The sequence below is a fragment of the Panthera leo genome, chromosome A2 (assembly GCF_018350215.1).
Source record: "Panthera leo isolate Ple1 chromosome A2, P.leo_Ple1_pat1.1, whole genome shotgun sequence".
NCBI classification, from domain to species: domain Eukaryota; kingdom Metazoa; phylum Chordata; class Mammalia; order Carnivora; family Felidae; genus Panthera; species Panthera leo.
Window position 1 is genome coordinate 118,702,465 of NC_056680.1, and position 26,272 is coordinate 118,728,736.

Genomic DNA, 26,272 nt, shown 5'->3' on the forward strand with positions numbered 1-26,272 from the left:
TGCAGAGAAAGCATTTCCCCTAAGAATAGATTTCCAAAATAAGTTCAGAAACATTTCATTTTCTACTTTGTCTTAATTGAGTTTAGTTTTTGCCAAAGCAGTTTTCCCTTGAACTGATATTGGCGCGCACCGAAGACTAACTCTCGGGTGGTTGAGGAAATGTAACAACAAAAGCTCAATCATTTCAAGGACCGGGATTTCTGGAAATCCATATCCAGTTAGTGTGTTTGGATCCCAGCTCAAATGAGACAAACTCATTCTTCTCTGGGGCATGCAATAAGAATTTGGAGCTCTCCCAATCGGGTCAAACCAACAAACATTTCTGGGATGTCTTACACGCAGGGGCCCAAGGTATAGAGAGGTGATTTGGGCAGCCATGTTTCCTGCTTTTTCAATCTGACCCCATCATCTAGTTTTCTGTTTCTTGCCGTGATTTCCAGATTCTATACCTGTGAGACCTTGTGCTTTTGGGGTGTATGTCATTCAAGTCCCCTTTGACTTCAAGGAGGTGCTCAAAGGGTTGTTTTTTTTAAAACACTGCTTTTGGATTATATTCTGTTGACCAAAACTTTCCCCTCAGTTGTCATGGTAACTTTCATATTGCAAGAGGCTAGATGTTAGCCTAGAGGTTTGACAAGCAGATGACTTCCAGACAGGAGCTGATTTAGGACTTCTGGGCTGAGACACAGGGCTTTTACTGTCCTAGAAACTAGTTTACATAATTTGTAAATCATTTGGATTCAAATAAGCTAACCTCTGACTGAAGTATGAACTGTCCCTTCAAGGTACTACTCAACTTGTTCATTTATATTCTTCAAGTTTCAACTATTAGCTGGCTAGTTAGCCCTTGGATGCAAGGAAAGGAAAAGTTGTCGTGTGTGTAAGTTGCACGTTTTGCAATATTGAACAATTTTCACAAATGCATGGAGTTTGATACAAATTATTTGTATAGGCAGCTGGATGAATATCCAACACTAGAATTGCAAAATTGTTATTTTTATGAAAATATTTTAAAAGCTTTCGTCAAGGGCACCTGGGTGGCTGAGTTGGTTGAGCATCCGACTCGATTTCGCCTCAGGTCATGCTCCCAGGGGTGAGGGATCAATCCCCATGGCAGGCTACGCGCTGAGCAGGGGGCCTGCTTAAGATTCCCTCTTTCTCTCCCTCTGCCCCTCTCTCCTGCTCACTCTCTGTCTCGAAAAATAAATGAATGAATAAATAAATAAGCAAGCTTTCATCAGAGTAAAAAAAATTAAATATACTTTTGAGCTTTAGTTACTTTTCATGAAAAATTTTGATATTATCGGGTGCCTAGGGATTCAGTCAGTTAAATGTCTGACTCGGTTTCTGCTCAGGTCACGATTTCATGGTTTCATGAGTTTGAGTCCTGCATTGGGCTCTGCACAGGCAGCACGGAGCCTGCTTGGGATTCTCTCCCTCTCCCTCTCTCTCTGCCCCTTGCCCACTTGTGCTATCTCTGTCTCTCTCAAAATAAACTTGAAAAATTTTTTTGATATTATTAATAATAAATGTCAGTTCCTATAGATCAGTAGATCATTTTGAATACTTGGAAGAAAAATGATATTTTTGGCAACATATAAAAATCTCCTATATTAATATGTAATGATTTATATTTTTTGGAAAAATATATTCAAATTGTGGATACTTTGAATGCATTACATTTTATATTTCTAATCCTTTAGACTATTACTATCTATAGGACATAATTGATGTCAGATTATTGATAACAACCTCGTTAAGAGATTTTACTGACATGAAGGCAATATTGTTATCCAAATAAATATATAATAAAAGGATATAGGTCTTTATCTTATCACAGTGCATCAGGACAAAACTCACACGTGCACCACAGTAACGAATTTAGTTGTCTTTGATATTTTTCGAGGTTTCCATCATCAAAAAATCCCTGTGTAGAAACACAGCTTTACACATACGTTACAGACATTGTAAAGATATATTGTCAAGGCATGGGAATAAGATACACTTTATCAAAGTCGGTAGCTTGATTCACAAATGTGAAAAGTTCAAACACTGGCATGTGGACCTACTGTGTTCTTGTACCCCAGCCCCCATAGATGTAAGCTGGGCCAGCACATACACTCAGGTCTCCCCTGGGCACCAACCCTCAGGTTTAGTCACTTGGGGAAGTCGGTAACCACTGGACCTCTCCCCTGGGAACACACATTTGTCCCTCTATTTAGTCAGTAATCTGTGGGGTGAGACATTGTACAGTGTTTTAGAATCCACTGATAGCTTTCGTCAAATCAGTTATTAATTTAGGGACCAGAAAAAGATGATTTTTCCAATGCTATCTATTCCATTTATTAGATGGAATTCTTCCATAACAAAGAGCATCCCTTCCTTCCTTGATATCCTTTGCCCCTTTCATTTTAATTAAAAAATGTTTTGAAACATACCATCGAGGCAACAACAAAAATCAACACCCTTCAGATCTCTTGTTGTGGGGGGTGTAACTGACTGAAAGCCCAGTTGCTGCCTTTTGGATCCTTTTGTTTGGTTGGTTGGTTTTGTTTTTAAGTAAACTCTATCTATACCCAGGGGGGGCTTGAACCTACAACTCTGAGATCATGAATTGACCCAGAGATCACAAATCACATGCTCTACCGAATCAGATGCTCCACTGCTCTACCCACTGAGTCAATGAGGCCCCCTTTTATTTTTATTACCTTCATCAGTTTTTGTTTGTTCATTTTAACAGTCTTGACGTCTCCCTTTTTTTTTTTTTTTTTTTTTCACACTTATCATGCCACGAATTCATAGGGAATGGATTCCAGTAGCTAAGGCTCCTTTCCATTGCTTCTCAGGGTACAGGAGGCTAGCGCTTCGGTTGAACCCAAGTACCTTCCTCTTCGGCTTCCTTCTTTCTCTGATCATGTTCCTTCACACACTTCTGGAAACTATCACGGCTCTCGGAGTGCTTACTATGCTCGATACTTACAGTAGTTCTCTCGGCAAGAATCTTGCCTTTAGATTGTTTCTAACAATGCCAACATCATGCTGGGTGACACTGTAGACATCCAGTTTTGTCATGGGAAAATTTGTGGGCCGTTCCATTTTGAACAGTGTCCATTCCCTTGATGTCTACAACGTCACCTTTCTTGTAGATTCGCGTGCATGTAGCCAAAAAGAACAAACTCCCTGTTTTCCGAAAGGCCTAGTGAATATAGCCGGTGCCTGTCCTCTTTCCCTTTGTGTTGGGCATTGTTTATTTTTGAGAGAGAGAGAGAGAGAGAGAGAGAGAGGCAGAGAGACGCTTAATCCACTGAGCCACCCAGGCGCCCCCAAGGTGTTACCTTTTAAAAGCACCTACAAAGTTCTGCCAAAGTCATGCTTCTCAGGTGACTGGCATGGCAAGGACCCCGCTTCTGTAAGATGGAGACTCCTTGATGGGTGACCTTGGCTCCTCACTGGTCTGGCTAAAACTTTCTTAGAACTGTACTGCAGTCCAAGGCTGCTCCTACCCACCCCTGCTTCCTCTCCCTTCTTTTTCCCTAGTGCCAGACCTGCATCATGGTCCCTTCCAGGCATTTCCCTAATACATTTCTTGAATGTTTAACCCCATCCTGGATTCTTAGAGCTAACGCAATCATAAAAACAAGTTTATAAAACACACATATAAGCCTTATATAATAATAAAAATGTGTGAATCTGCCATCCAGACAAAGGAATAGAAAATTACCTGTAACCCTCCTTCCTCTCCTTCACTACAAAGCGAACCACTGTCCTAAATTTTGTGTAATCATTCCTTCCCTTTTCTTTATTGTTTAATCAATGATCTACGTATTCCCAAGCAAGTCGTTGTTAATTTTTTTCTATTCTGGAATTCTATATAAAAGGAATTCAACTTCAGGTATTCTCTGACTTTATTACTCAACAGTCCATCAACACAACATTCAGGTGTGTACAACCATAGTTAAAGTCAGGTGACTTTGATATTTGTCTGGTTTCGACTGTATGTTTTATTCCTTTGTAGTAGTAAGTTACATATTCTGGACACTAATATTTTGCTAATCATATGTGTTGCAAAGATCTTATTTGGGGCTTGACTTTTCACTTTCTTTGTGATATGTTTGATGAACAGAAGTAATCACAGATACCTATCTTTTCCTATACTGTGTTTTATTTAATAGATTCTTTCCTATTTTCAGAGCTTAAAAGATATTCCTCTGTATTGGCTATGAAAAGTTGTATTTTGCCTTTTATAATTTGCCTTTTATATTTTAATCTTTTATGTACTGAAATTGATTTTTAATATGGCATGAAATAGAAATCCAATTTCACTGTTTTTTTTTCCTTTTTTTGAGAGAGAGAGGGAGAGTGTGAGTGGGGAAGGGGCAGAGAGTGTGAAAGAGAGAAAATCCCAAGCAGGCTCTGCACAGACCGTGGGACTCACGAACTCGTGAGATCCTGTCCTGAGCTGAAACAAAGAATCTGAGGCTTAACCGACTCAGCCACACAGGCGCCCCCTAATTTCATTTTTTTAATTGAAATATAATTTAGATCAGTAAAATTCACCTTTTACAGTACTATGAGTTTTGATAAATGCAATTGTATAACCATCACACTTTCAAGCTATAGAACTATTCCTTCACCCCCAGAAAGTCCCTTTATGCCCATCTGTAATCAACCTCTTCCTCTATCTCAATTCCTGGAAACCACTGATCTATTTTCTGTCCCTATAGTTTTACCTTTTTCTATTAGGTCTTATAAATGGAATCACACAGTATATAGCATTTTTTTTTAAGCTTATTTATTTTGAGAGAGAGAGACAGAGGGGAGGGGCAGAGAGAAAGGGAGAGAGAGAATCCCAAGCAGGCTCCATGCTGTCAGCGCAGAGCCCAACGTGGGGCTCAATGTCACTAACCATGAGATCATGACCTGAGCCGAAATCAAGAGTTGGAGGCTTAACCAACTGAGCCACGCAGGTGCCCCAGTATGTGGCATTTTGAGTATAGCTTCCTCCACTCTGTAAAATGCATTTGAGACTCATCCGTGTTGTGTGAATCAGTAGCTCCTTTCTTTATTGCCAAATAGTATTTCAATGAGTGGTTGTACCATTGTGTGTCTACCCTTCATCCATCACAAGATATTTGGGTTGTTTCCAGTTTTTGCTGATTTCCACCAGTACGATAGGAAGATTGTATGTTCTGCCTCCTCACCAGCTTACCAGCTGATATTGTCTTTCAAAAACCCATTCTAATGTGTGTTTAGCGTATCTCATAGTGGTTTTGATCTCTTTCCCTTAGGAAGCAGAATGGTAAGCACCTTTTCATGTGCTTATTTCCCATTTGTGTCTCTTCTGGGAAGGAATGTTTGCGGTTTAACCCTTGAGTTGCTTGTATTATTATGGGATTGTAACAGTTCTTTACATATTCTTAAGGTCCTTTATGAGAAGGTGGTTTACAAATATTTTTTCCCAGTGCGTGCCTTACATTTTCATTTTCTTAATCGTATTATTTGAAGAGATGTTTCTAATTTCATAAAGTCTATTGGATTATGTTTTTTTTAAGGATTATGCTTTTTGCACCCTAAGAATTCTTTGCCTAACCTAAAGTTACAAAATTTTCCCCCCTTCTATAAGTTTTAAAGTCTTAGCTTTTACTTTAGGTCTATGATTCATTAAACAGCTTAACTTTTTTGTATGCTAAAAGGTTAAACAAGTTATTATTATTTAAATTTTGTTAATGTTTATTTATTTTTGAGAGAGAGAGAGAGAAAGACAGAGAGAGAGAGAGCATGAATAGGGGAGGGGCAGAGAGAGAGGGAGACACAGAATCTGAAGCAGGCACCAGGCTCCAAGCTGTCAGCACAGAGCCCGACACGGGCTCGAACTCACTAACTGCAAGATCATGACCTGAACCAAAGTTGGACGCTTAACAGACTGAGCCACCCAGGCACCCCTGAAACAAATTATTTTTAACAATAAAATATTACCATTCTGATGTTTCCATCTCATAGAAAATTACATGGTTACATTTCAGCTACTTGATTCAAGCTTCTTCCATGTTGGTATTTTTTTTTTTTAATGTTTATTTTGAAAGAGAGAGAGAGAGAGACACAGAGTACGAGCAGGGGAGGGGCAGAGAGAGAGGGAGACACAGAATCCGAAGCAGGCTCCAGGCTCTGAGCTGTTAGCACAGAGCCCCAGGCAGGTCTTGAACCCATGAACCATGAGCTCATGAGCTGAACTGAAGTCGGACGCTTAACGACTAAGTCACCCCAATGTTGGTATTTTCTCCCACTTGCCATTATGAACTTTCTTCTTCTTTTTTTTTTTTAAAGTAAGGTATACACCTAATATAGGGCTTAAACACATGACCCTGACACCAAGAGGGGCACCTGGGTGGCTCAGTTGGTGGAGCATCCAACTCCTGATTTCAGCTTAGGTCAAGATCCCGGAGTCGTGGGATCAAGCCCTACATTGGGCTACACAATGAGTGTGGAGCCTGCTTAAGATTCTCTCTCTCCCTCTGCCTCTGCCCCTCTCCCCCACTCCTCATACTCTCTCTTTCTCTCTCAAAAAAAAAAAAAAAAGGAGTCACATGCTTTACCAACTGAGCCCATCAGGCACCCCTTAACTTTCTTTTTTAAACAGAATATATGAAGTCCAAATCAAACAATCTACCCTTGAGCCAATTTCCTTGGGGCACGCAAACTATCAGATAGGGTATTTCTACGTGCAGAGAAAATCTCGATTCTAAACGTAAAAACCCTTGATGTCATTAAGTTGAAAATACGAACCTCAAAACTACCTAAGAAGACAGACTTTCTTTACTTTAAAAATTTTTTTTTAACTTTTCAAAATATTTATTTTTTTTAAATTAAAAAAAATTTTTTTTAACGTTTTTTTAATTTATTTTTGAGACAGGGAGAGACAGAGCATGAACAGGGGAGGGTCAGAGAGAGGGAGACACAGAATCTGAAACAGGCTCCAGGCTCTGAGCTGTCAGCACAGAGCCCGACGCGGGGCTTGAACTCACAGACCGTGAGATTGTGACCTGAGCCGAAGTCGGCCGCTTAACCGACTGAGCCACCCAGGCGCCCAAAATATTTATTTTTTGAGAGAGTGGGAGAGACAGAGCGTGAGCAGAGGAGGATGAGAGAGAGGGAGACACAGAATCCGAAGCAGGCTCCAGGCTCGGAGCTATCAGCACAGAGCCTGATGCTGGGTTCGAACTCATGGACTGTGAGATCATGACCTGAGCCGAAGTCGGACGCTTAACCGACTGAGCCACGCTGGCACCCCTACTTTTTAAATTTCAGTGGAAATATTGTTTTAGCTACTTCCTCTTTCTTAAAATTGCTGTTCACTCAATAAGTGCATTAAAAAAATAAACCCTCAAGAGAGGTATTTCGTGATCAGATTCATTTTGATATAGGCTCAGAAAGAAATTTCCATCTTCAGCAATGTCTGCCTGCTGGTTTGCCCATGGCGAGGCCAACAGACATCGCAGTGGACTACCCATAAGCCTTGTCTTTTCCTACCACCCCTCATCTTTTGAAGACGATTCTGTTTGCATGTGCACACATGTGTGTCTACATATATGTGCCTGAAGAGACCTGATGGAAATGAGATCTCGGTCTCTTTCTCTTTAGCCATGTGGGGAGCCAGCCCTATGATAAGTGACCGTGGTTGAAGAGGCTGCTATCTAAAAGGGCTCTTGCTGCTTAGGATACCACCTCTTGGTCTCCTGGTTGGCCTGGAGACTTTGTCTGCAAACAGCAGCTCCGTGGAGCAATGCTAAAGCTGTACCTCTGCTGAGCCTTTCCTGGGAAGTTTCTTCAAAGTATAGTGTGATTTACAGTCTGAAATGATAACCCTTGCAGGAGGCGAGCAGCACTCAACGTGCTTTTTGCCGAATCCCACAAATAAACATTCCCGTGGCAAAGTGATCTTTTCTACCTTTGCGTATTAGATTTAATAAGGGGTTAACGTCAAAGTCACACACAGAACAGAGAGAAGGATGTTACTGAATGCTCAGCATGGTATCTACAAAAGTTGTCTGCTGAATGCAGCACATTTCCTTTTCAGGGTTGATAAAAAGCCCAAATGGGCAGGATGCTGATATGAAGGGGAAACCAACATACTCACATTTTGGGTTTGGGCCTGACTCTCTTTAAACTAGGTCTTCTTGGGGCACCTGGGTGGCTCAGTCGGTGAACCGTCCGACTTTGGCTCAGGTCACGACCTCATGGTTTGTGGGTTCGAGCCCCGCGGCGGGCTCCGTGCTGACAGCTCAGAGCCTGGAGCCTGCTTCGGATTCTGTGTGTGTGTCTCTCTCTCTGCCTCCCTCCCCCACTTGCATTCTGTTTCTGTCCGTCTCACTCTCAAAAATAAACCTTAAAAAAATAAAAAGAAATAAACTAGGTCTTCTTTTTTAAGTCACAGGGATCATACATGGGCTACTGTCGACATCTCACACTTCTACCTATGTGAGCCTACCTGGTGACCAGAAAGTCGTGAAAAGAAAAGACTCACTTTGAAATTCTACCAATACCGTTGCCAGGGAAAGAATGGCTAGGATTTTCATGTCTTTGAAAAACGAAATCGAAGAAGAATCTTTGTGTTCAGCTGTGCAATCTAGTTATTACATCAAAGCTAACTGCCATCCTAAGAAAACTAGATGGGATTAAGAAAGCTTCTCCCTTCTCAATTTGGTTGCTTAGTATGTCCCTGGGCGTTTTGAGGTGAACACCTTTATTAGTCCCTGATTTCTGTGTGTAATAAATTACAGTCTCCCCAGTCCTATAGGTAGAAGCCTGCCTCATTTGTAGCAGAGTGAACTTGAGGCCACACCCCAGGTTCGTCCTGATAACTGACTGGCATAAGTGAATGGGTGCCTTTAAAATAACAAGGTTAGGGGCGCCTGGGTGGCTCAGTCATTTGAGCGTCCAACTTCCGCTCAGGTCATGATCTCACGGTCTGTGAGTTCAAGCCCCGCGTCGGGCTCTGTGCTGACAGCTCAGAGCCTGGAGGCTGCCTGGGATTCTGTGTCTCCCCTCTCTCTGCCCCTCCCACACTCTCACTCTGTCTCTTTCTCAAAAAAAATAAACATTAAAAAAAATTAAAAATAAAATAAAATAAAATAACAAGGTTACAGGGACACCTGTCTGGCTCAGGCAGTGGAACATGCAACCCTTCTTGATCTTGGGGTTTTAAATTCAAGCCCCATGTTGGGTGTACAGATTACTTAAAAATAAAGTATTTTTAAAAATAGGATAAGATACAATAAGATACAATAAAATAAAATAAAATAAAATAAAATAAAATAAAATAAAATAAAATAACAAGGTTACAGAAAAGTTCCAGAAGGACCAAGGGCTATCAGGGGATTGTATCTTTTTTTTTTTTTTTTTTTTAGTAACCTCTACCTCCAACTTGAAGCTTGAACTCACGACCCCGAGACTGAGAGTCACATACTTTACCCACTGAGCCAGCCAGGCACCCCCTGTTTCTATTTTCTGAGTGCTTAAAATTTCAGCTGTTAATGACTAATATTTTCTAGAAATTGTTGCAATACATAATTTTGGTAGCTATTACATTAACTGAATTGGAGAAAAAAAAATATATATATATATATACACACACACATACACACACACTCAAGACACAAAATACAATATTTTGCATAAATTTATTTATGGATGCCAACTTTTTTTTAGAACTGAAGATTCTAAAGGAAAAAGTTTAACAGATACCAGTTGTCTTGCATTGCATTAGAAAGTCCTGTAGGTAAATTTTTAAGTTATTAAATATACATATTGCTATAGGGCAAATGTGGATTCTTTTAACTAACCCACCTTTTAAAATAATCTTTAATTTAAAAATTACACTATTAAACTTTCAGAGATTTTTAAGGGACATAATTCAAAAGAAGGAAAAGCAATATGCACTTAGATTTTCATAGTTGGTTTGTTTACAATAGGAAAAAAGAAAGAGAGAGAAAAGAAATGTCTCATGAAACGTAAATAGTTAACTGTTTAAAACCCGATGGATTATTATGTAGTTGCTAAAATGCCATTTGTTATTTCTACTTATAGGTATATAAAATACATGTGAGTCAATATTAATTGAAAAGGCAAAAGTGTGTGTACTGTATGAGTGAAACTGATTGAGATATATACACAGGAAAAGAGAATGGAATGTTTTTAAAAATTGTAGATTTATTGGGTGTCTGGGTGGCTCAGACAATTAAGCATCCGACTTTGACTCAGGTCATGATCTCATGGTTTATGGGATCGAGCCCCACTTCTGGTTCTGTGTTAACAGCTCAGAGCCTGGAGCCTGCTTTGGATTCTGTCTCCTTCCCTCTCTCTGCTCTTCCCCCACTCATGCTCTGTCTCTCTCTCTTTCTCAGAAATAAATGAACATTAAGAAAAATTGTAGAAGATTTGTGAAATATTGAATTACTTTTTAGCAACATTTGAGCAATGAGCATTTTTAAATTACTAAGCCACGAAAACTATTTCAAATTTACATAATCTTAAACTCTTCTTCAATAATCTTCATATATTTCTGGAACACCAAAACCAGAATATATTTCATAAGGAATAAGGGAATCAATTGTATCACTAAATATACTGTTTAGTTCAACTTTTTCTTCTTTTGGCGGGGAGGGGATCTCAAATCTTTCTTGATAAAGTAGTACTTTGATGTACATTCTGGCACAAATTCCTAACCTTGTCTCAGATAACACCCTGAGTAGCTCCATTTTAGCCACGCCCACCTGCTATTTCTCAAGTATGACAACCTTCTTTCTGTCTCACACTTAACTGTTTCTTTTGCCTGGAGTGTTCTTACCATTCCTGATTCCTTTACAACCCTTAGGTCTCAGTTCAAATGTTATCATTTCAGAAAGGCTTTTGTTAACCTACCCTAAGTAAGGTTGTACCATGAAATCCCGTTTTCCTCTCTCTGGATTTCTTCGGCAGGCTTTCCAACATTTGTTTGTGATTTTGGAGGTGGAATTGTGGGTGATTTTTTGGCTAGGACAGTGATATGCTCAGGTTGTATTCCAGGTGGGACAAGGGCAAGAGCAGGAATGGTCCTAGAAAGTCAAGTTACTTGATGGTAACCAACGTGTGGGAAGAAATCTGTGTCTTTCATTTGCAATAGGAAGATGCCAAAGATCTCACAATGGATATGGGAAAGGACACAGGATAGAGCATCCGCCAAAGGAAATGGGCTGAGACAAGTAACCCCAGGGCCTCTTTCCTTTCTAATCCCAATCAATGATCTGCATTATTATCATCCGGCTTCCAAAATGACTGATCACCTTTGTTATGTATGTGTCAAGAAGTCCTGGATGGAATGGTGGTGGCTGTGATTTTGCAAAAACAAAACAGAACAAAACAAAAACAAACAGCACCAAAAAAACAAAAAACCAAAACGCTCCCCCACACTCCAGTCAGGTGAAAAAAGAGTCATAATTCTAAGTAGGTTTATTCTCAGTTCATCTTTCTTTTCTGCACTGAACAAAATTCTAATGCACTATCTTGGTTGCAGAGAGACTGTTGCTCTGGGAATTGCCTGGGCACCCACCTGTTCTCCCAGCCTTTCCTCGCCTTCTTAGTCACTCAAAACCTGACCTCTTTTACAGAGAAGCAGAGACAAACCTTCCCAGGTTTCAGGGGCTACCGGATACCCAGCTTTGACCCTAGAATGAGGCAGGGCCTCAGAAATTCCACGGAGTAGGGAGAGTCCCTGACAGAGCTTTTCAAACTTTCTGAATCCATAACCCTCTTACTCTGTTTTTGGTTAATTACAAGATGCTAATAAAGAAATCGGTATTTGTAAGAGCCAGTAAACCGGCTAGCCAGAAAGTCTGGGGAAAAAAAAAGCCATAATTAAACATCGAGAATAGAAGTTGTGGGGTTTATAGTAAAATCTGTCTACTTACTATGTTCCTTATCTAGGCCAAAATATGACAAATGCAATGGACATTGAATCGACTGGTGCAATGTGCTTATTGGTGTAGTTCTTTGCTATACTCGGGCGTAAATGCACTGCTATGGGATGATGATAGTATCATTTGGAGATGGAAGAAGGAAATTGCCTCAGAAATAGGCTCATTGAATCTTGAAACCAGTAGATCCAAAAACTCAAGTAACAGCTCTTCCAAATGTCCCAAGGAATTGAGGTAAGTTTCGGAAGACATGAGTGTCACGATCCTACATTTGATAGGATTCTGATATTTGCCTGTTACAGATTCACTGACTTGACAGAATTAGAATTCTTTAGTATCCAGGGGCCCCTGGCTGGCTCGGTTGTTAGACTACGCAACTCTTGATCTTGGGGTCATGAGTTTGAGCCCCATGTTGGGGCTTGACAAATCGGGTAAAACTCTGAAAAAAAATTCTTCAATATTCAAATTTGGGGGGTTAAAAAAACTGGGTGGTTTCGTTGTTTTTTTTTTTTTTTGCGTAGAAATCTTCTTTTTAAAAATTTTTATTTATTTATTTTGAGAGAGAGAGCACGAGCAGGTGAGGGGCAGAGAGAGAGAGAGAGAGAGAGAGGAGAGGAGTGAGAATCCCAAGCACGCTCTGTGCTCTCAGTGCAGAGCTGGGAGCTTGATCTCAGGAACCATGAGATCATAACCTGAGTGGAAATCAAGAGACGGAAACTTAACCTACTGAGCCATTCAGGAGCCCTGCCTGGAAATCTCCCTTCATTAGATTTTTTTTTTTAAGGTTTTGGCCCCAAGATAGTCTAGCAGCTGGGAACAGGCCCACGTAACCTGAGTTCAAATGTCGACGGTCACATACTCAGTTTATTTTACCTCAGCCTAAATGAGCTCATCAACGTAAACCACTAAGAACAACACCTGGCACATAGTCAAGTCTTTAAAACCGCGTCTACTATTGGTATTTCATTTATTTTTTTATTTTTTTAATTTTTGTTTTTAACGTTTATTTATTTTGGGGACAGAGAGAGAGAGAGACAGAGCATGAATGGGGGAGGGGCAGAGAGAGAGGGAGACACAGAATCGGAAACAGGCTCCAGGCTCTGAGCCATCAGCCCAGAGCCTGACACGGGGCTCGAACTCATGGACCGCGAGATCGTGACCTGAGCTGAAGTCGGACGCCCAACTGACTGAGCCACCCAGGCGCCCCTACTATTGGTATTTTAAACCTAGTAGATCAAAGCATTAGGTTAGGCAAAAGTGGTAAAACACCTTGCTGAATTGGATGAAGATTCTTACATTTCTTAATATGGATGCATCGCCTAGGTAGGTCCAAAATTTAAATAAGCAAATCCTGTTTGTAATAAGCTGTGTTGATCAGTGTTTCTAGTGTTTCACAAAATAAACTCTAAAACAGTGGTTCTCTTTTTTTTTTTTTTTTAATTCTTTAGAAGTGCTTATTTTTCAGAGAGAGAGAGAGAGAGACAGAGCACAAGTGGGGGCGGGGGCAGAGAGACAGGGAGACACAGAATCTGAAGCAGGCTCCAGGCTCTGAGCTGTCAGCATGGAGCCCGACACAGGGCTCGACCTCATGAACCGCGGGATCATGACCTGAGCCGAAGTCGGATGCTCAACCGACTGAGCCACCCAGGTGCCCCGAAAGTAGTGGTTCTCACACTGAAGCTTGCATGAATCATCTGGAGGGCTTATTAAAATGCAGGTTGCAGGACCTCTCTGCAGTTTATAATTCACCAGCTCTGGAGTGCGGCCTTAGTGTTTTCCCTCTAACAAGCTCTCAGGGGGTGCTGGTGCTGCTGGTCTCTGGACCGCACTTTGAAAACCACTTCTCTAATGGCTGGTGCAGTTCATGGTAATTACATGGAGGAAAAGTCCTCCCCTCCTCCTTCCTTTTTCTGCAAGGAACACTGCCGTCCTGTGGTTTCCTGGGAACTACAGTGTTCTTTACAAACAACTTGATCTCTTTAATCGAATTAAAGTCTCCATTTACTCCTTTTCTTCATCTCTGCAAGTACTTCCCAGACAGTTCTCTAGTCTAAGGCATCGGTGTTTTGCTTTTGTTTTTTAAAATTTGGTTAGGAACATTAACTTTGCCTGAGAACATTAGCTTAAAATTTGGTGAGGAACATTAACATTTAACTTTCTGCTTCCAGATGGTGGTTACACCAGTTACCAGTATGATCTTGGGCAAGTTTCCTAATCTATCTTTGGGTCCCTCATCTGCAAGGAGGGCATCACCTCTCCTTGCACAAGGGGGTGGGGAGAGTTGAATGAAATCCTAAAAGCAAGTCCTCAGTGCAGTGCCTGGCCCAGAGCAATGGCCTGGTAAACGTGAGCTATTAGTGATCAATAAGCAAAACAGGAAGCCAAGATCTTGTACTAAAGAGCAAAGAGTAATTGAAAAGCAATAGACAAGAAAATAATGTCCTCTTTAAAGAATAGGCATGGGAGTGGGAAGGATTTGAATTTTGATCAGATTAAGGACGCTGAGTTACTAGTTACTTCACTTGAGCACCTAATAATATCACGCATGAGTTAAGGCCAATTTGCTGGAGTATTTTGACTTGTTTCAACTTGAGAGACTAGAAACATCTTGCTGGGAGTTACCGTCACGTTGCTGGAGGAGTTTTACAGTCTTTCTCTTCTAGATCAGCGCTCTTTATATATAATCTCTGGGTACAGGAACCACTAACTCGTCTTACAGCTTTTCATACTGTGAATGCAATGCTTTCCCTTTAACTTAGTTCATTCTCTTGGAGCACACATTTTCCAAACATTTCAGAAAATCAGAACTTAACATAATTTGGCAGCAGTTACAGCAGGATAACTCACTTTTGCAAACATTTGGGATTCTTTGGAAGAAATTTCTAGACTCACTTGTGCCTGACTTTATTAAGTTTATTCTTTTCATGCATTCATATTCATCTTTCTGGAAGCACCAGCCCTTGTAAGGTCGTGTCTACAAAAGTGGATCTTTGCGGTAGACACGTTACAATTCTAAACAAGTCTCTGAAAACTTCCTCTTAGCATAAAACAAAAGAGGCCATTATTGTGGATATGTGTCTTTTTTGCAAAACAACTTCTGAATTTATTTTGTATAGGAGGCACCGCAGAAAGAAAGGAAGTTCGAGGAGAATCTTTGGTGGACAAGATTGTTTTTTTTATAAGAACCTGTCTTTGAGAGGGAGGCAATCTGAAGCATGCATCTTCAATCAAATAAATAAAACAATAACTTTTGGCTCTGCTGTAACATATGAGCTCAAGGGTTTTCCTTCTCCTTTTCAGCTTACACATTTTAAATGTGCTCATAGTTCCCAATTTATAAACATCTATAAATGACTCACCAAACAGATAACTTTGTTCTGTCTCCTCATACTTTCATCACCAGGGCCCATTCATGGGAAGTTTTCAGGGGAAACGTCTAAAAAAGAAACAAGCGAAAAAATACATCTAATTGAAACATTTAGAACAAGGGTCTCTTCTGACTTCAGCCTGCATCAGAAGTAACTGCAGGGCTTGTCAAAACACAAATGTCTATCATGGGTGAATGGATAAACAAATTTGGTGGACACACACACACACACACGAATATAATTCAGACTTGAAAAGGAAGGAAATTATGTTATACGCCATGACATGGATGAACCCTGGGACATTATGCGAAGTGAAATAAGCCGGTTACAAAAGGACAAATATTGCATGATCCCACTTATTGAAGTAGGGAGAGTAGCCAAAGTCATAGAGACAGAGAGAATGGTGCCTGTCAGGGGCTGGGGGAGAGGAGGAACGGGGGTTTATTTCATGAGAACTGGGTAAGAGTTTCAGTTTGGGGTGATGAAAAAGTTCCGGAGATTGGCTGTACAATATACCGTGGACGTGAGTCCTACTGCAAGACCGTAGGCTTAAAAATGGTTGGGATGGTAAATACTGTGTGTATTTATCACATTTAAAAACTAAAAAAATAAAAAGAGAACGGGGTTAGAGAAATTGGAGACAGCAATGTTAAAGTGTCAAGGAGTTTTTCTACGATGGAAAGGTGAAAATGGGGCACAGCTGGAGGGAGAAGTGAGGTCAAGTGTTTTGCTCACACAGTGTGATCCTAGTTGTCTGTTCCTATTTATGAAGAAGAATTATGTTCATTGACATAAGAAAGCTTATATAGACTTCCTGTTTTTCAGTGGGAAGCTTGCAAGAGAGTAGGGTGTGCAGGCCAGCAGGACTGAGTTGAGGAATGTCCAGGTGAGAAATAATAAATTTCTATTTTTTATTTATAAAAAAATAAATAAATTTTATTTATTTATAATAATAAATATTTGCAAAATGATTTATTTGCAAAATGCAAAAATGCATTTGTTAGAAAGGGACTGGGGTGCCTGGGTGGCTCAGTCGGTTGAGTGTCCGACTCTTGATTTTGTCTCAGGTCACGATCTCGGGGTTTGTGAGTTTGATCGGGCTCTGCACTGACAGTGTGGAGCCTGCTTGGGATTCTCTCTCTCCCTCTGTCTCTCTGCCCCTCCCCTTATCTCACGCACACACTCTCTCTTTCAAAATAAATAAACTTAGGAAAGGAAAGGAAAGGAAAGGAAAGGAAAGGAAAGGAAAGGAAAGGAAAGGAAAGGAAAGGAAAGAAAAGAATCACAGGTCAGTCTGAGCCCAATATGGATGCTCTTAAAAAAAAAAAAAAAAAAGAGACTAATAGTATTATCTACACCCAAGTTTATGGTGAATATTAAAAACCATGTGAAAAGTACTTGGCATAACACGTGGCATGTGATGTTGAACAAGCCTTAGATACAGTTACCATTACCTATGGCTTATTAGTTGTTCTTTCAAAAAGGCAAAACTTAAATTTTTTGTCTCTTTTACATTTGTGAATTATTTAGTATTTTAGAAAAACTCAAGTTTTCTACCTGTGGTTGCCTTTACTCCTGACACAGGACCATGCATTTCTGGTCACCAGATGTGTGGGAGGTCCCCCCCTGCCCTGCAGCAGGCAATTCTCCACGGCACCCACCAGACATCCTGGACTTCAACTTAGATCTGACACTATCTGGGGAGAGTGCTGGGTCCCACAGGTTAAGAGCTCGATCCTACAAGGCTGCCCCGCCCCCTTCCTCAAACGCCAATCACAAGCCCACTGTGTTATCACCTGTGTTTCTGACCAGCTACAGATGAGAGGTCCCCAGGACCCTTTCCTTGGGTTCCATTAATTTGCTAGGGCAGCTCACAGAACTCAGACATTTTACTTACTAGATCACCAGTTTATTATAAATGGATATAACTCAGGAACAGCCAGATGTAAGAGTTGCGGAGGGCAAGGTGAGCTTCCTTGCCTCTCTGGGTCCACCGCTCTCCCATATCGTCACACATTCACCGACCAGGAAGCTCTCCAAACCTAGGCCCTTGACGTTTTTATGGAGGCTTCGTTACATAGGCAAGCTTGATTGAATCATTGGCAATTGGTGATTGATTCCACCTCTAGCCTCTTTCCCCCTTACCCGAGGTCTGTGGGTAGGACTGAAATTTCTAACCCTCTACACGTGTGGTTGGTTCTGCTGGTAAGCAGCCCCCATCTTCTTTTTTTTCAATTTAATTTTTAAAAATTTACATCCAAATTAGTTAGCATATAGTGCAAAAATGATTTCAGGAGTGGATTCCTTAAGCCCCTTACCCATTTAGCCCATTCCCCCTCCCACACCCCCTCCAGTAACCGTTTGTTCTCCATATTTATGAGTCTCTTCTGTTTTGTCCCCCTCCCTGTTTTTATATTATTTTTGTTTCCCTTCCCTTAAGTTCATCTGTTTTGTCTCTTAAAGTCCTCATATGAGTGAAGTCATATGATATTTGTCTTTCTCTGACAGACTCATTTCACTTAGCATAATACCCTCCAGTTCCATCCACATAGTTGCAAATGGCAAGATTTCATTCTTTTTGATTGCCGAGTAATACTCCAGTGTGTGTGTGTGTGTGTGTGTGTGTGTGTGTGTGTGTGTGTGTGTGTGTATACCACATCTTCTTTATCCATTCATTCATCGATGGGCATTTGGGCTCTTTCCATACTTTGGCTATTGTCGATAGTGCTGCTATAAACATGGGGGTGCATGTGTCCCTTCGAAACAGCACCCCTGTATCCCTTGGATAAATACCTAGTAGTGCATTTGCTGGGTCATAGGGTAGTTCTATTTTTAGTTTTTTGAGGAGCCTCCATACTGTTTTCCAGAGTGGCTGCACCAGCTTGCATTCCCAAGCCCCCACCTACTGGTGAGATTCAAAAGTCACCTAATTAACAAAGACACACCTTTACTGCTCTCATCTCTTAGGAAATTCCCAGGGTTTTAGGAGCTCTGTGCCAGCAATGGGGACCAAGACCAAATATGTGTATTCTTATTATAAGCCACAATATCATATTTAGGATATTTTATTAGAATAGCATATATGGTTAAACAAATTTAGTTGTGGTTCTTTTGTCTATATTCCTTGTACTTTTCCATTTGGTTCCTGGATTTTTTTTTTTTTTAACAGGGGGAGTTGGAAATCTCCCCCCTTAAATTTGACATTGTTGTTTTTGCTACATATGAACATTTTGTGTGTGTGTGTGTAGAGCAACGGTTGCTTGTGAGCTAGAACACATCTCACTGTTTGGGAAGGAAACTGTAAAATTTCCAGAACCTTTACCTTGGACCATAAGGAAAAAAAATAACCATTTGCCTTGGCCTTTTTGAAAGATCCTAGTTATCTAGGCTCCAAGAAAAAGGCACAATCAATTTTGTGAATTACCATCTCATGTGAACAAAACCAAGTCTTTATGGTATTCTTAATGTGGTTTCTGAAAGGGATTTAGATAATTGGGGCAATTTACAAAAGAGTATGTTCTCCCTGGGGCCAACCCTGCTTTTTCTGTGGTTCTGCAGGTTCTCTGCCCCCTTGTGGCCTTCTGCAGGTTTTTGTTTTTTTTAATTTTTTTACAGTGTGTCACATTTCCGGGCTTCGAGAGTAGCGACTGCCTGGTTCCCTGAACACCAGATGCAATTGCTAATCACATTTGCTCAGACGGGGGAGGAGGCCCCTCATCTCAGCCTACAGGTCTTAATTTCAGAAATTCGCTTTCGGAGCGCAGAGAGAGGGAGAGGATTGCTTTCCAAATTGAAGGGAATTATGTTACAGGCATTTGATTGTATGAGGAGGCAGAATCCCTGAACAGGAAGGAAATCTTCAGAAGTTTTTTAATTCGATGTGGACTCTAGAAGACATTCAGGACAGATGGGCAGGAGGCTAATCTCCGTGTTGTATCTTGCTGTCTCCTTGAGACAGTGAAATCATTGTTTTAAAAACATTATTTATTAGAATATATGTTTATTGTTAACATTTTGGAAAATGCTGAAGAATAAAATGAAGAAAATAAAAACCACCTATAACCCTCTCACCCAGACATGGTCATTTTTCAGTCTGATTTAGCCTCTCCTAGTATTTTTTTGAGAGAAATTATGTATACACTTTTGCATTGTATATGTAACAAAATAAGGGTTTTCAGATAGGACAGAATAGGAGTTGTATGGCCTGGAGGTCAAATCCAGTCCACAGTCTCTTTCTATATGGTCTGATTAAGAATGGTTTTACATTTTTTGGAGTGCCTGGGTGGTTCAGTTGGTTAAACAACTGACTTTGACTCAGGTCATGATCTCACAGTTTGTGAGTTCAAGCCCTGCGTCGGGCTCTGTGCTGACAGCTCAGAGCCTGGAGCCTGCTTTGGATTCTGTGTCTCCCTCTCTCTCTCTGCCCCTCCCCTGCTCTCTCTCTTTCTCTCTCTCTCTCTCTCTCAAATAAACAATACCAAAAAAAAAGAATGGTTTTACACTTTTAAATGGTTGAAAGAATCAAAAGAATAACATTTTGTGACATGTGAAAATTATATGTAATTCAAATTTCCGTGTTCATAATAAGGTTTTATTGGAACATAGCTGCATATATTCACTTTATGTATTGTTGATGGTTGGTTTTGCACCACAGTGGTAGAACTGAGTAGTTATAGCAGGGACTATAGCTCTGTAAATTCTAAAATATTTACCGTCCAGTCCTTTACAGAAACACTTTGGCAATCCCTGTTACAAAGTAAGCATTCCAATACCTTTAAATATTTTTCAAAAATCAAACAACAAAATTATTGTTCATATAATTTGGTGGGGATGGGTGCTACTTTCTTTTCCCTCATTCTCCTGCTCTTAAAAATATTTTCTCAGGGTGCCTGACTGGTTCAGTTGATGGAGCATGCAATTCTTGACCTTGGGGTTGTGAGTGCAAGCCCACACTGGGTGTAGAGATTGCTTAAATAAATAAAGTGAAAAAAAAATACACATATAGTTTTTTCACAGTGATCTTTTAAAAAATATTTATTATAAAAAATTTAAATATACACAAAAGTAGAGTACAATGCTGCCATATGCCTATCACCTGGATTCAGTAATTATCAAGATATTGCCGTATAGCCTTATTTTTTCCCTTTATTCTTTGCTGAACTATTTTATTTTATTTTTGAGAGACCATATGCGCGTGTGGGTAAGTGCGAGGAAGAATAGAGAGAGGAGTGAGACTCTTAAGCAGGATCTAAGCCCAGCATGGAGCTTGATCTCACAACCATGAGATCACGACCTGGGCTGAAATCAAGAGTTAGACGCTTGACCGCCTGAGCCACCCAGACACCCCTGAACTATTTTAGAGAAAATTATTGAGATCATGTAATTTCATCCCAAAAAACTTGGGCAGTGTTTTTTAACTATAAGAATAGTACCTGCTCATGATGAATACTAAAGTAAATTTAAACCATATAGATTTAATGTAAATACACGAAGTAAAAAGTGGAAATTTCTTTTTTACCTCTCTGCATGCCTTCCCCTGCCAGTTTAGTGGGCATCCTTTCACCCATTTATTTATTGAAGCAGTGTTTTTATTTATTTAAGCAATTTATTTACCCAGTGTTGGGCTTGAATTCACGACCTCGAGATCAAGAGTCACATGCTCTCCCAACTGAGCCAGTCAGGTGCCCCTCACCCATTTTTTTTTTTTTTTTTTTTTGTAGATAGAAATAAAATTTTTTAGTATATGGATTATCCACAAAAGTAATTTTGGAATAAAGAAATGAGAGAAGAGGGGAGCCCGGGTGGCTCAGTCAGTTAAGCCTCCAACTTCAGCTTCGGTCATGATCTCTCACGGTTCTTGTGTTTGAGCCCCACGTCGGGCTCTGTGCTGACAGCTCAGAGCCTGAAGCCTGCTTCGGATTCTGTGTCTCCCTCTCTCTCTCTCTCTCTCTCTCTGCCCCTCCCCCGCTCGCACTCTGTCTCTCAAAAAAGTAAATAAACATTAAATTTTTTTTTAAATAAATGAGAGAAGAAACCCAAATGAAAACATATATGGAAGCACTGCAAACTGATATCTTGACCAGCCAACAGCGAGGAGTGGGACCCTTTTAAGTTATTGGTTGGGGTGGGATGAGTTTACTCCTTCCCCTGTCATCCGTCACCAAGAAGCCCACATCATAAACCAAGAATGTGAAGGTGGTATGCTGGGGATGTCTTACTGCCCTTTGCCACCACCCCATCTAATTTTTCAGGTAACAGGTAAATGCACGCAGTCAATTTTAGGGGCCTTCCGTGAGGCTCCCCGAATGGAAGTTGCTTACTTTAATCTGCCTTATTATTTTTTTAACTGTTTACTCTGAAAACAAAACTGAAATTTAGAGAAAACGTCCACGAACTGTGTAATGAACTACCGTATACCCTTAACTCAGACTCACCAGTTATTGCCAGGATTGTTTTCTCTCTGTCTGTATTTATGCTTATTATTATGAGTGCTAAGCAATTTGAGAAAAACCTGTAGGTATCACGGCTCTTTATTCCGAAGTCTTTCAGTATGTAAGTGTGCTTTTTTCGAAACTTCACTTGAGAGTGTGGAATGAAGCCTCGTGCAAGACCCTTTAGAGTTTGCTCAACACAATGTCTTTCTATTGAGAATTCACTGGAATAGGTTGTTTGTGGAGTTACCCGATCACTGTTGAACTATAAATCGACAATTATACATCCTCTTCGGTTTTTTCATTTTTTGGAAGAAACAAAAGACAAAAACCATTTACAGTGGGATTTTTGAGTGTTAGGATTTAGAGTAGATTTTTCCATTGTGTTCTTTCCTCCATGAAATGGACATACTTTTTTTTTTTATTTTTTAAGAAAATGTTTACTTTTGAGACAGAAAGAACGCGAGCAGAGGAAGGGCAGAGAGAGAGGGGGACAGAGGATCCGAAGAAGCTCTGCCCGACAGCAGTGAGCCCGATGCGGGACTCGAACTCATGAACCACAAGATCGTGACCTGAGCCAAAGTCGGACGCTGAGCCAACTGAGCCATCCAAGCGCCCCAAAATGGACACACAGTTTTTTAAAAAATAATAACTTTACCGAGATATTCACATAGCATAAAATTCACCTCTGTAAAGTCTACAGTTGAGTGGTTTTTAGTTGATTCACACAGTTGTGCAGTTATCATCACTACCTGATTACATACATTTCATCATCTCAAAAAGAACTTGGACCCATTAGCACTTTTCCACATGCCCCTCTCTAGCCTCTGGCAACAACTAACTCTACTTTCAGTTTCTATAGATTTGTCGATGCCGGACATTTCATAAAAATGGAATCATACAATATGTGGCTTTTTGGGTCTAGTTTCTTGCACTTAACAGGTTTGCAACGTTCATCTTGGTAACATGTGCTACCATGGATGAATCTTGTTCATTTCTATGGTTACATTTTGTGTGTCAACTTCTCAGTTGATGGATATGTAGGTTGTTTTCATTTCTCAGATATCACGAGCAATGCTGCTATGAACATTTGTGTACAAGGTTTGGGTGGAAATAAATTTCAGTTCTCTTGGGTATCTACCTAGGAGTGGAATGGGTCATATGGTAGGTAACTCTATGTTTAACCTTTTGAGGAACATTTTTGAGGAGTTACCAAACTGTTTTTTCAAGTCGCTGTGCCATTTTACAAGCCCACTAGCGTTATGTGAGGGTTTCCATTTTTTCACATCCTTGCCAAGTGTGCTTGTCATTATCCATCTTTTTATTACAATCCTAGTGCACATTCTCATTGTATCTCATTGTAGTTTTCATTTGCACTTTTCTTTTCTTTTTTTTAATAGGCTTCATACCCAGGGTGGAGCCCAATACAGAGCTTGAACTTATGACCTTGAGATCAAGACCTGAGCTGAGATCGAGTTGGATGCTTAACCGACTGAGCCACCCAGGTGCCCCTGATTTGCACTTCTCTAATAATTAATGACAGTGAGCAGCTTCTCATGTGCTTGTTGGACATTTCTATATCTTCCTTGGAGAAATATCCAGTTAAATTCTTTGCCCATTTTTTAGTTGGGTTACTTGTCTTCTTATTGCATTGTAACAGTTCTTTATATATTCTGGATACAAGTCCCTCATCAGATACATGATTTGAAATATTTTCTCCCTTCCTGTAGGTTATCTTTCCATATTCTTGAAGCTCTTTTCACTGTCCTCTGAAGCACAACCATTTTTAATTTTAATGAAGTCCAAGTAATTTTTTCTTTTGTTACTTCTGTTTTGGGATCATCTCTAAGAACCATTGCCTAATCTAAGATAAAGATTTATGTCTATGTTTTCTTCTGGGAAAGTTTTATAGTTTTAACTCTTACCTTTAGATCTATGATCTACATTGAGTTAATTTTTGTATTAACTATGTGATAGGGGCATACATTATTTTTTAAAGTTTATTTATTTAAGTAATTTTCTGCGCCCAATATGGGACTCGAATTCACCACTCCAAGATCAAGACTCATTTGCTCCTGAGTGGACCAGCCAGGTGCCCTGGGCATATGTTATTTTTAATAATAAAAATTATAGGGGCGCCTGGGTGGCTCAGTCGGTTAGGCGGCCGACTTCGGCTCAGGTCATGATCTCGCAGTCCATGAGCTCGAGCCCCGCGTCGGGCTCTGTGCTGACAGCTCAGAGCCTGGAGCCTGTTTCGGATTCTGTATCTCCCTCTCTCTGACCCTCCCCCGTTCATGCTCTGTCTCAAAAATAAATAAACATTAAAAAAATAATAATAAAAATCATAAAGTATTTTTTCTTTCTTTATTTTTTAAAAAGCATTAATTTTTTTAATGTTTATTTATTTATTTTGAGAGAGAGAGAGAGAGGACATGAGTGGGGTAGGGGCAGAGAGAGAGGGAGAGAGAATTCCAAGCAGGCTCCGTGCTGACACGGTGCAGAACCAACTCAGGGCTTGAAGCCATGAACAGTGAGATCATGACCTGAAATGAAATCAAGAGTCAGATGCTTAACCAACTGAGCTACCCAGGTACCCCTTTTGAAAATTATATTAAAAATAAGTTTGTACTCACAATGAACAAACAGCTTTCAAACTCCTAAAACTTGTTGCTTCAAAATTTGTAGCACATAGCTAGGCATTTAAACCTTTATTAGACTGAATATTAGATATTCACTAATATTAGACTGAATATTATCTTTATTAGACTGAATTAGAAAAAGAAATATGAAAACAAAGTGAGCTTTTTCATTCATTCATTCATTCATTCATTCATTCATTTTAGAGGGGGAGAGAGAGCATGCAAGCAGGGGAGAGGGGCAGAGGGAAAGAATCTTAATCAGGCTCTACACTCAGCACAGAGCCCAATGTGGGGCTTGATCTCATGACCATGAAATCATGACCTGAGCTAAAATCAAGAGTCAGATACTTAACCCGCTGAGTCACCCATGCATCCTGAGCTTTTAAAGATCTGCGGGGCGCCTGGGGGGCTCAGTCGGTTAAGCGTCCGACTTCAGCTCAGGTCACGGTCTCGCGGTCTGTGAGTTCGAGCCCCGAGTCGGGCTCTGGGCTGATGGCTCAGAGCCTGGAGCCTGCTTCTGATTCTGTGTCTCCCTCTCTCTCTGCCCCTCCCCCGTTCATGCTCTGTCTCTCTCTGTCTCAAAAATAAATAAACGTTAAAAAAAAAAAAATTTAAAGATCTGTGATGAGGCTGTCAGATGGGTGCTGCCTATGACATTCTGCCTGGCACAGCAGTCCATATCCCCATTGTTCCATTAACTCTGTTTTATTTTTATGTTTTCGTTTTTGGGTTGTTTTTTTGTTTTTGTTTTTGTTTTTGTTTTTTTTTTGTCTCACATAGAAATCTCATTTAATGATAAGAAAGCCAAAAATAGCCATGAAGTTCTAGGTTATACATTTTAAACAAAGAGGCAACTCAAAAATCACAGAAGTTTGAAATGTCCAACTAAAAGCATATTCAAAATGGCCCATCAACCCCAAAATAATGTTTATACACATTATGTGAAGATGAACGGATTTTAAAGTTTCTAGGTCCCATTTTCAGGTCACAAAATATTTAAGGGTTTCTCCTAGATGTATTTTCCCAGCTACTTATTTATATATTAAATTTTAAGTTCTTGAATACAGGCACCGTGCCTTCACCGTCTTTATCTCCCCCAGGCTCCTGGGCGGTTGCGTGCGCTAGTAGGGATTGTGTCGAGACTCTCAAGACTGCCAGCAATTGAGCAGTGCCCAGTCTGCCCAACTGTGCCCGGAGGTCCTGACCCACACAGCAAATTGCAGACAGCAAATCTTAACATTTATCTGTTGAGATGAAGTGAAATCGCCTAAGTTCTCCCTAAAATCAGCAGCCGTTCTTGGTGAGTAGGATGCCTACTCGGCAGGTGGTAAAAAGTGACCCGGATGATTGTTTGCATTGAACGCCTCTGTTACATCTTTCAGGGTTTATTAAGACGGACTCTGGTCTTTGTTCTACTAAAACCCATGACTGAGTTAAGCAAAGGAAGAGGCTGCGTGGGCAGCAGCGCGCTCCCTGCAGAATGCCAGGCGGCTGACTTCATACACACCGCATGCGTCCTAAGGCACATTTTCTATCCGGGCCGCTGTGATATCTGACACTTGTGTCCTGGTCATCCACCTTGTGTGCCTTCCTTTTCATCACAGAGTTGAACGTGGCTTCCAAGTAAACAATGCTGGGTTTCGAGTGACCCAGCAGCTGCTAGCTTTGGTGAGAGCGTTCTCCTTCTCCCCGCCCCCCCCGCTTCTCGTTTCCTTTTGCTCTCCCATCCCTTTCTCCTCTACCCCCCACCTCCTCCTGCCTATTCTACCCAATTACCACACCAGAAACAACTTCTGTCTCTCTCCTTTCCCAAAGAGACACTTCCTTTATTCCACTGCTTAAACAAATAAAACAAAGTTTCCCTTTTCCCTGAACCACCTGCTCAA